Below are 12,562 nucleotides of genomic sequence, written 5' to 3' on the forward strand. Positions count from 1 at the left end.
GATCCTTTTCACTCACCATGAGACAGATCCTTTTGAGTTCAATCTAGATGAAAATATAACTGACTATCAGTTCAGAGTCCTACCTTTGGGAGTTTTCAATGGGATCCTTGGAATGGATTGGCTCCACAAAAATCAAGCTAATAGTCACTGTCATAATGGAACCATTTCCTTCCGTGACCTTCGAAAACAAAGTTTGAGGAACCGGAAATTCAGGATCCCCAAGTCTGCAATTTTAGTAAAAGCTTCTAAGTTACTGAAAGGACTTAGAAAGAAGCAGCTCGTTTACGTTGTCAAAATGAATCCAGTAGACACTAAGTTAAAAGCTAAAGAACCAGAATGGTTAAGTGAATATGATGATTTATTCCCAGCAGAGTTAATAGAGATGCCTCTAATTCGAGAAAAGTAGATCATGTGATAGAATTGACCCCCAGAGCTCAGCCAGTAGCCCAACGCACGTACATGCGCACGTACATGATGCCAGTCCCTGAAGCCATTGAACTCAAGGAACAGCTAAGGCAACTATTAGAACAAGGGTTTGTAAGACCTAGTGTTTCACCTTGGGGAGCGCCAGTACTCTTTCAGAAAAAGAAAGATGGAACGCTAAGACTCTGTGTGGATTACATAGGTCTCAATCAGCTAACAGTTAAGAATAAGTATCCTATCCCTAGAATTGATGAGATTTTGAACAGGCTAAGTGGAGCCTAGATCTTCACAAAGATAGATCTCAAATCAGGGTATTATCAGATCAGGATTAATGAGTAAGATACCCCAAAGATAGCCATCAATACTTGTTATGGGCACTATGAATTTACAGTCATGCCGTTTTTGGATTGACAAATGCCCCAACTACATTCAATCGCCTAATGAAGGACATTCTCATGATTTTGTTCTTCTTTTCTTTGATGATATTCTGATTTACTCAAAGAATGTAGCTGACCATGAAGCTCACGTCCGAAAAGTTCTTGAGATTCTAAGGAAGCACCAACTCTTTGCTAAAAAGAGAAAATGAAGCTCACGTCCGAAAAGTTCTTGAGATTCTAAGGAAGCACCAACTCTTTGCTAAAAAGAGAAAATGCACTTTCTCTATCGACCATGTTGAATACTTGGGCTTTCTGGGGTATCCAAAGATGGTATTTCTCCAGATTCCGCAAAAGTCCAAGGAGTCATAGATTGGCCTGAACCAAAGACAGTGAAAGAAATCATAGGATTCTTGGGACTAACAAGTTGGTATAGAATTTTTATACCTAAGTATGCTCTCATAGCTTCCCCCTTGATTAATCTTCTCAAGAAGAATATCCCGTTTCAATGGTCTGCCAGGTATTAGAGCGCTTTTGATAAGCTGAAGACCTACCTTGGTAAACCAATCCCGTTCTGAAATTGCCAAAATTTTCTCTACCCTTTGAGGTAGTAACTAATACTAGTGGTTTTGCCTTGGGAGGTGCACTCATGTGCAGGAAGGTCATGTAGTGGCCTATGAATCGCGTAAACTCAGAACACATGAGAGAAATTATGTTGTCCACGACTTGGAGCTACTTTCAGTATTCTATGCCCTGAAGTTATGGAGACATTACGTACTAGGTCAAAGATTCACTTTGATGATAGATCATCAGAGCTTAAAGTGGATCTTCACTCAGAAGGATCTCAACATGTGCCAAAGAAGGTGGATGCAAATCCAACTGGAATTCGATTTTGAAATCAAGTATCGCCCAGGCAAAGAAAATGTGGTAGCAGATGCCCTCAGCAGAAAAGCCTCCTTGCTTGCAATCATGGTGGTGTCAAATCCATTGATTAATGAAGCAAGAAAGAAGATCATGCAAGATAGATTCTTTGGCCCTATTGTTACCCTACTTATGTAGGAAAGCAAAACTCCTGAGGAGTTGAATCGAGTTCAAGGGTAGAGCGTGGATGATGGAATTTTGTATTATATTAGCAGGCTATGCATTCCCAATGATGAGGGAACTAAAGGTCAAATTCTGAATGAAGCCCATGATAGCCTTATTGTTGCAGGACATCCAGGTTTCATCAAGACCTACATGTCTATGAAGAAAAGCTTCTTTTGACGTGGACTAAAAAGGGATGTACTTAATCATGTACGTCAATGCTTGAATTATCAAAAAGTCAAAGCACAAAGAGTAAAAAATCCTGGGAAGTTACATCCATCCCCTAAATGAAGTGGGAATGTATCAGTATGGATTTTATTATTAGACTACCTTCAATGCAATGAGGTTACAACTCCATCTTCGTGGTAGTTGATAGACTAACCAAAGTTGCCCATCTGATTCCAGTAAAAGAAACCTACAGTGTAGTGGATGTGGCCACATTGCTCCTCAACGAAATCTTCAGATTGCATGGCCTACCCAGGAGAATAGTAAGTGATCGAGATCCCAAGTTCATGTCAAGATTCTGGACTGCATTTTTTGAAGCAGTAGGAACTTTCTTGGATCTTAGCTCAGCTTACCACCCCCAGACCGATGGTCAAACAGAAAGGGTGAACCAAGTAATCGAAGATATACTTCGGTCATGTTGTGGCAGGAAACCCAAAAAGTGGTTAAGCTATCTGCACCTAATCGAGTTCGCCTACAACGCCTCTTATCACCGAAGCATCGGGATGAGCCCTTTCAAAGCTCTGTATAGACAAGACTGCCTAACACCATTATCTTGGTCCGGCCCATTGATTAGGGTCGAGATGTCAAGATAGATGCTTGACGACATGGAGCAGCAGACGCAGTCAATCCGCAAAGATTTAAGAGCTGCCTAGGATAGACAGAAGCAGTATGTAGATAAGAAGAGGTCAGACAGAAAGTTTGAAGAAGCAGATATGGTCTTCATTCGTGTACACCCCAAAAGAAGCTTTATGTCTCTTGGGAAGTACAAGAAGTTATCCCCCAGATATTGTGGACCATATATCTGATTACAAAGAAAGTAGGTGACTTAGCCTATGAACTTCTTCTGCCTCCTCATCTCAAAGTACATAATGTATTTCATGTCATCCTACTGAAGAAGTATGTACCGAGCCCGAATCATGTGCTTAATGATGAACTCTTAACTTCTTCAACCCAAGGGCTGATGGAACTCCAACCTGAAGAAATCCTTGATGTTCGAGAGAAGGTTATCAGGAAGAGAATTCAAAGAGAATTCTTAGTCAAATGGAAGTTCTATCCTTTTGCACATGGCACCTCGGAGAAGGAAGCTGAACTGTTGTTGTTGCGGGATTACCTCCAGTTTGGAAGTTCTATCCTTTTGAAGATGGCACCTGGGAGAAGGAAGCTGAACTGTTGTTGCGGGATTACCTCCAGTTTGCGAGACGAGGACATCCCGCGTTGTTCAAGTGGGAGAGAATGTAAGATTCCTCCCCAGCCGCTCAAGATGTCTAGTATCTTCCCTTGTAATCAATCCTCTTTTCAGAATAATAAAAGGTCTTGTTTCTATTTGTTTTGGCCTAGACAGAGAAATTGTTCTAGAGAGAGGTAACTCAGTTTTTAGATATCTTTGAATGGAAAAATATCCTTTCTTATTAAAATAAATTCTCGCAAAACACAAGTGTAAAAAGAATTTCCTAAGGTGCATTAGAAATAAATTATAATCTGCTAAAAAACCTTAGCCTAAGGCTCTAGATTTTTTGAAAATTTTAGATTAAGGTTTTGAGGGGCCAATCAGATTAATCCAAATGTAGGGAGGAGATAAATGGAAGAAATAAAGAAAAACCCCCCAAAAATGAGTAAATACTCACATAAGATGAAGAGTGGACTAAGGACCAAAGGAAATACTAAAAAAATGAATTCTTGACACCTGAGAGTGAGGACTCCCCCTCATGAAGGAGGGGCCCTATTTCACATATGTGGAGGAGTTTTAAACTCTCAAATACTAAGATATTTCATCTCTTCTCTCTCCTAATTCAAGTCTAGTTCTAAAAAGTAAGCTGAATCGACCCAAAAAGTAAGCTAAACTGACCCAAAAATGGTCAAAAATTGACCAAACTGTTCTGGAAAAATCTAGAATCAGTTTGCTTGGTTAGAGGCTCACTTTTTCCTATAAATAGAAGCCTCTCCCTTTGTAAAATCTTAATAGTGTTTATGCACTGTTACTCTACTCCTCCCCCAGAGCGAAAAACATTGAATTCATTTGACTAATTCCTCTACAAAGAATTGGTGGCCACTCTTGATCCAAACAAGAGTAGAACCCTCAATCCCTCAAGCCAAAGGAAAGCTCACAAAACTCCATGTAAGTTAATAGTTCTACTTTTTTTAAATTCTAATCTATGGTTTTTTTGAATTCTTTGCTTTTTAATGTGGATATGGATGTTAAGCCTCGATGAAAAGGCTTCCCCCTTCTCTTCATTAAGAATTTCAGCCTTTCTTTATCCTAAAAAGAAAAACAAATAAATTCAGTTAAACTTTTTCTATTGATTACTCTTTATTAGAAGTGAAAATTGATTAGATTAGAGTGCTTTATTTCATCTTGGAATAAATTTTAAAGTAAATTTTAAATTTTAAATTTAAAGTAAATTTAGAATGTAAAAATTGAGAAATAGCTAGCCATACAAAGGAGGTTATGGAAAAATTTTCTTAAATTTTGTGAAAATAAGTTTTATCTTTATGTTATTCAAAAAGAATAATCCCCACTGTTTGTGCATTCTAAAAGAAATTCTTTTTATTTTAAAAGTGTTATTTCTATTTTATGCATAAATAGATGCATAAAAGGATTTTCTTTTATTATAAAAGTGTTAATTTTATTAGATTCAATTTCTATGCATAAAAAGATGCATATTGGATTTTTTTTAAATATAAAAGTGTTATTTTCATTAGATTTAAATTTTGTGCATAGAAAGATGCATATTGGATATTTTTTATTATTGTAAAAGTGTTATTTTCATTAGATTCAATTTTTATGCATAAAAAGATGCATATTGGATATTTTTTTATTATAAAAGTGTTATTTTCATTAGATTCAATTTCTATGCATAGAAAGATGCATATTGGATATTTTTTTAAATTATAAAAGTGTTATTTTCATTAGATTCAATTTCTATGCATAGAAAGATGCATATTGGATATTTTTATTATAAAAGTGTTATTTTCATTAGATTTAAATTCTATGCATAGAAAAATACATTTTGGATATTTTTTTATTATTATAAAAGTTTTACTTTCATTAGATTTAAATTCTATGCATGGAAAGATGCATAAAAGGAAAAATTTTATTATTATAAAAGTTTTACTTTCATTAGATTTAAATTCTATGCGTGGAAAGATGCATAAAAGGAAAAATTTTATTATAAAAGTTTTGCTTTCATTAGATTTAAATTCTATGCATGCAAAGATGCATAAAAGAAATTTCTTTTTAGTGTTATTTCCATTGAAGTTGGATTTCATGCATAAATATATGCATAATGAATTTTTATATCAAAATTAGAGTTCTTTTTAATTCTAAGTTTAATTTCTAGGAGTATTTGAAAAATAAATAGGTGAATACTCTAAGAGAGAAATTTCTATCATTTTTATTGACTTGGATTGTAATGAGAAAATTTAAAAATTCTATCGATGTCAAAAATTTAGATAAATGATTAATTTATTCTTCATTAGAAATCGTGATTAGTTTAGAAATCAGTTAAGTGAATATTTAATTAATAAAATTTAGTAAAATAGAAATTGAAATATCACCCCTTTTTAGAAAGATAGTTCAGGAAGAAACTTATTAGACTCGAAACCTGAATCAGACTATGATCAAGACCAAACTCTTTGTCAGTTTCAAGCAAAGACGATGTGACCAATTTAGGAAAATTCACTCAAATCTCCCACCAAATCTGAAACTAAGTTGATTCTCTTTGAATTGATCTGAGGATTAAGGTTACAAAATTCGAGGATTTCTATTTTGGAATTCAGACCTATGATCAAGAAGTTTTTGGAATGCGGATTTAAGATATACTCATTGTATTCAAAAGAAAATCAAAACTGAAAACTTGCATAGAAACCCTATTTTCTTAAAGGACTATCTTACGCAAGAATGCTGGAGGGAGCATTTGGTATATATGTTTTTCTAAGGAAAGTACGGTTGCAACAGCTGGTGGGGAGTGTTCAAAGGACAGCTCATGCGAGAAAGTCTGCCCAGGTCTTGACCAGCCTCGGTATGGTTAAAATGGTGCACTTTCGGTACGATGGACGAGGGCTGACGAAGCGGTCCTTGAGTGAAGTGCCAAAATACCTAAGGAGGATCCTGGAGGGTTTTGACCAGGCGATGCATGGATTGACGGTGCCAAGGACACCCATGTGTACGTCGAGGAAGATATTGTATGATGGGCCAATGTTTATTGTAATCTGTTAGTGGATCTCGTTGTTGCTGACCAGATGGTCTCAACGGAGAGTCCAAAATGATACTGTTTTTGTTGAGAAACAAGGATTGGATGGAAATTTTGAGTTATGACATCTGTAACCAATAATTGTTTGTCAATTGATTGTTTTATAAGTTAAAATTTAAAGAGGAGTGTGTGTGTATTTGTATTCTAAAGAAAAAGTTAAGAAAGGCATTCAATTATGGGTGGGTGAGTACTTGTCTGGTTCTACTAATTCCAGAGGTTGGGCGGTGGCTAACCCATGGGCCGGATGGGGTTAGGCTGGAATCAGTAGAGATTTAATAACAAAATTAATTAATAGGAATACGCTTAGAACTCGAGTAGTTAAATAAAAGCCTGAAGACTTCTCAAATGAATAGATCAACGGTTGTGCCTGATTCATTTAGGAAAAAAGCGTTGATTTCTTCAAGTTAAGTCTGTAATAGTTTTCCTTCTATCTGGTTTAATCAGATAAAGTTAGTTTAGTCTCTTGACACTATTAGAAAATTTGTTAAGAATTTCAAAAAGGTGGAATCGTCCCCGTTTTTCGGGCAAGGAAAATTTGCCTGGTTTCGGTTTTGGAATGACCACTAGATTAGTCTCATTCCCGCACATTTGAGGGCGAGGCTCCGAGTGGGGAACCCTCCCCCGTGCAAGAAGAAGCTACTTCCGCTGCTACCAATCGGAAATCCAGTGCGCAAAGGGGGCAGTGGGATCTTACAGAATTTGCCTCACTCTATGGAGTAGAAGAAACCGATTGCATCACCAAAACCTTATGTGGTGTGATGAGCAAGGCAAATAGTTGCACAACAGAACTGATACAAGGGGAACAACACAAATAGCATAGTGTTAGGAGAAATGTCCAAACCCCGAACTTATATATAGAGGTGGATTGATATATATCTTGCATCAAACCTTCATTTGTATGGAATAGCGGATATGAAAGAATATATGGGTTATTAGCTTTCTTGTGGGGATTACTTTAACTGGTCATAATTATTTAGTTTAACACTTGTGTTTTATTTTTCACTGACAAAATAATTTGAGATAAACCTATGAAGCATAAGACACTTCCCTTGCACTTGCAAAAAGTAATAATTTGCTATGGCTCCTAATAAGGTGAGAGAAAAGTGTAGAGGGGATAACTTTCACACTTCGTAAACCATGGTGATTATTTGATCTCATGAAAAAGGGCTTGTGGAACATGTTCAAGGGACAGAGGAAAGACTTACTAGTAGAGAGAGTAGTGCACAATGGGATTCAAAGAATGATAAGGCACTAGACATTATAGGGAAACCCTTTGAGGCCACTTTTGTACATCACATTTACACTTGTGAATCTGAAGATGCATGGGAAATCCTAGACAAACTATTTGGTGCTACATGTAAACACTCTAGAATTAGTCTTCTAGTGAAGTCCTTTGAGCTTCAAAAGAACTCCACAACTACTCTGCCTACCTACATTCATGAGTTCAAAATCCTCTTATAGGAATCAATAAGGAAATAGATCATGATAAAATTATTGTGTTGATTAAGAGTGTGTCACATCTTGATGAATATTCAACCCTTGTCAGAACTCTTTAAATCTTCCTACTCCTTCCCTCATCGACATTGAAGCTTCTCTCTTGGAAGAAGAAAAGAGGATTCTAAAGAAGAGTGAGTACCATGTTGATGTTTGTTATTTTGTTAAAGGGGAAAGCCTCATCCTTGAAAACCAAGAAGACCTTCAAGTGCACTTTTTGTGACAAACAAGGACATATTTAGGAGTTTTTTTCTGTAAAGAAAAAGACCCAAAAAGCTTATCTTACACACAAGAGAAGAAAGAAGAATACTATCCCATCGAAGACCACCCATAAGGACCTTTGCTTCTTTGATGACTATGATTATGCCTTTTTATGGTCAAGGATTTGGCCCATTCTACTCTCACATATTTAATTTGTTTAAGCTTAGATACTCTTTTTATGGCATTGTAAACAAAGACTTTTTATGGCATTGTAAACAAAGACTTTTTATCTTATGTACCATGTGTTATATGGGCATCTAGCTTAATGAGACAGCCACTTTGTGTATGGCAAACTCACCTCGGTCATCATAGCCATTGTATCTCTACCGTTGTACCTACCTTTGCTTGTGGGAGGGCATTCAAGTTTAGGTCATCTTAGCCTTTTTAAACTTTACCCATGTTTTGTTCATGGGTGAGTGTTAGAAATAATTCCCAAACATGTGCTAAATTTCCTAAGGTTGTTTTAGCAAATATAGTAGTCATTTAGTAAAACACTTTCTACAAGCATAAAAGGGGAAACTCGTGAGCATCTAGTTTGAGTGAGAGAATCAAGGAGCCAATTTTGTGGAGAAGATTATGGAACCTACATATCTGATCTGCTGATGTAAACCGCTTAAACCTCCTGCCTATAGTATAATCATGGAGCCAACAAAAAGTACACAAAAAGAGGCATAGAGCCGACAAAAGGAAGTACACAAAAAGAGGCCCAACTCTTGTTCAAGGAACCGCAACATCATCGTTGTCCTTAGGGTTTGGCACTAGTCTCTACAAAAGAGTCTTCAAGGGGTAAAACCTTAGAAATGACAAGTGAAGAAAAACTAATTGATGGGTGTAAAATCTAGCTATTCACCACATCCGCCCAGTTCACGTTGTGGACCTCTTGGTCAAGTTGCTCAAGGATGGCATACGTCTCATCCATTAGGTTACAATAAACATGAGGTTTCATGAATAAGAGAGCTTACGTCGACAATGTCAATCAAAGGAGAGGAAAACAACACAAAAATGCTCTAATAGACGAATGCATAAAGCTTAAACAAACAAGGTACCATCTGATATTAGAAAACTGTTGAGACCTTCTACGATATTGCTTAGACAAGTAGGGAGGATAGTGCCCCTTTTGGATGATAGCTTTTAAGGAATATCCACACGCTCCCCACTATTAAAGACAAAGGCAACTGGTGTTTCACAAGACAAAGATAGTGAAAAGATCGAGGGCTCCCACTCTACTATAACCACCTACTCACGGATAACCACTCTTAACTTAAATTTAGGAATTTTGGGAAATATGCACAATTTTGGGATAATTCTTTGTTAGATCCAATACAATTTTACTGTGCGATATGCAAGATTTATTATTGGATGTTCTCAACAAGCATTTGAATAATGCGATATGATTTATGTACTATTGTACATTTGTAACAAGTATATATGATGTTGGTGGGATGTAAATTTGCCTGCACACACACACACATGCACACCAAGAATTAAGTTTGTTTATACCACATAGCCTCCAGTTGACCATCAAACACAGAAACTTTAACAAAGAAAGGATATTCAATGTAACTTTAAGTTGTAAGAAAGACTAGGTGATAGAATTAAAAAGATCACCAAAATTGAATCAAAATTCTTGAACAATGGGTGAACCATAAATCTAAAAGCTTAAGAAAGCCTTACAATTTGAATAATGATTGAACTATGAGTTTGGAAGCTTCATACAACATTGCTAAAAGATTACGAAGCTAGTTGCCCATGTGCTAACAAATCATTCTTGCTCAACTGCACTGACGTGTGATGGTGCCTCACTTTCATGTTGATTCAATTGATTCTGTTTGGCCTTGAGTATTATAGCCTTTGGAATCTTGATTTTCTCTGGAAGTCATTGTTTTGATCAACATGACTTGTTGTCACTCCCAACCATATTGGGTAATTTGCATTCACAAGGTTGTACTTTCATGTTGATTCAATTGATTCTGTTTGGCCTTGAGTATTATAGCCTTTGGAATCATGATTTTCTCTGGAAGTCATTAATCACTTTGGTCTCCTTTCTCTTGCACAAGTGCTCTTTCCACCAATTGACATGTTTTTTAAAGCCCTCCACAACCTTCTCACTTTCCTTAACATACTCAAAGGGTGGCAATTCTTTTGGAAAACCTTCAGGAAGCTTGGGTCCTCCCTGGTCATTTCTCTTCCATAACTCTATACCGCTTTCTGATAACCAATCAACATTTTTGGGGGGTACTTTGTATTGCATCAAAGGTATTCCATCACTCATATAAAACCTGAATTGCAATGGCATTGAATGTCCAATCAAGCTATCGGCTCCATCATGTAAGCATCCTTGACAAAGCCTTTGAAGTTTGCCACCTTTTGTAGGAGAAAGGGTGCATGCTAACACACTCATTAAAGATCTTCATCAAATGTGGAAATGTGAAAATGGTTTGTTTCCTCAACTTCTCAAAGAAGCGACTAAACAATGCATCAATATCTTCATGAGTATGACCAACCATAAGAAAACCAAGCTACACCATGTCAAACACTCCTCGTGCAACCAATAGGGATAGATAGGCAAATACGTAACGATTCTTATTTTCAGAACCACAATTGTCAAGTTGCAACAACGTCCTTGGCAATCTCTTGAAAAATGTCCTTGAATTTGATGGCATTAAACTTGAGGCATTGACATTGCCCCTATCCCCAAGAGAGCTTGATTGTTGATTGATATACCAAGACTAGAAAGTACATTGCCTTTATAGAGTAGGCACACACACTCTAGGTGACATGTATATGGGATAAGTCCCATAGTGACACGTGGCACACTAGGATATAAAGTAGTCTAGTACTACTCCAGAACTCAATAAAACACACTAGAAACACTCGCTTTGGCTTCATGTTCCAACACCCCCCCATGAAGGCAAGGTGAGAGATTACTAGAATGGAGCCAAGAACATGACATGGCATGATGAATCTACTAATCTGTACATCCCAAATAGCTCAGAGGCTCAAAAGAGAAGCATGGCTACCTGACCCAACAAAACGGTCTAGGGAGTGCACCAACATCCTAGAACTCGGCCAGGCCTGATAACGAAATCCATCAATGCCAATAATAGGACCCCCATAGTACATCCCCCCTGGCTTCATAACATGAAGTGGTAGGAAGCCACACACAAATAAAGTAAAAGAGAATAACATCATTTTAGGAGGACTATCCAAGGCTGAGAACCTTTATTGACTCAACACACATGATTTATTTGCATTCATTTTAGGGGGACTCCCAAGGCAGAGTACCTTCGACACACTCAAAAAACAAAGTCAAGATCATCCGGTGCATAGACCTCTTCATCAAGAGAGAGATCTTGGATGTGAGCAGTGAGAGCATGAATTGGAGTAGAGGTGTCTGCATCGTCTTCGTCTTCGTTGGATATAGTCCCAACCAAGTTGGCATGGTCTTTAGATTGTTGTTTGGCCAGCTTCTGGAAGCAACGATCTTCGGTGTGACCAAGCTTTCCACAGTAAGTACACTTGAAAGGTTTGAAGTTACCTTTCCCTTTAGGAAACCTCCCTTTAGAAAATAGTGCATTGGCGTCAGGAGTATCAATATGCCTTCTTTCATGATCAAGAAGCATAGCAACCATGTCATGGTAGCTCATGCTTGCCACTCTTAATGCTGGTATAATCTCCCGATACTTAGGAATTTCTTCAATGCTCGTGAGGAGCACCACGACTTGGTCTTCATCCCCAACTGGGGCCTTCAACGTAGCAAGTTGAGTGATGAGAGACTCCATATGATTCAGATGAGCGAGAAGAGAGTCCTCATGCTTCATCTGGAGTTTGAAGAATTCTTGACGGAGGAAGACCTTAGAATTGATTACCTTATTGCCAAAGAGACCTTCAAACTTCTCCCATAATTCTTGAGCAGTGGAATCAAAGTCAAGATGATGAATAACTTCATCACCCAAACCCAAACCAATGAGAGAAAGGGCTTTGTCGTTTAAATTCTCCCAGTGTAGAATTTTCTTCTCATCGATTGTGGCTTTTTATCCTTGCCACAAACAACATTCCACACCCCGTCTTTCATAAGGATAAGACGCAACTTTGTTTGCCATGTCGGAAAGTTCTTACCAGTGAACTTCTCAATAAAGGTACTCGATCTCAAAGACTCCATGGCAGACAGATCTGAAGTAGAATAATGTGCAGCAGTTGTATGCGCTGAAGAGCTTCTCCACGCTGCAGGGTGCACGCAGGTATATCAGGAGCAAGGAAAATTGATATGGTGAGGAGGAGCTGATGCTGGAGCAGCAGAATGGAAACTGATGTGCGCAGAACTGAAACGAATAGGAGCAGCAGGAGATGGGGCCGTCAGCAAGATGCAGAGTTGCACAGGAAAATGACGAGCATTGGTAGATTGTGGGCAGCAATTTCTCTTCTTTCAGTAGATCGTGATGCAGATGCAGT

The sequence above is a fragment of the Cibotium barometz genome, chromosome 49, assembly GCF_041138505.1.
Source record: "Cibotium barometz isolate CiBa-2024 chromosome 49, ASM4113850v1, whole genome shotgun sequence".
NCBI classification, from domain to species: Eukaryota; Viridiplantae; Streptophyta; class Polypodiopsida; order Cyatheales; family Cibotiaceae; genus Cibotium; species Cibotium barometz.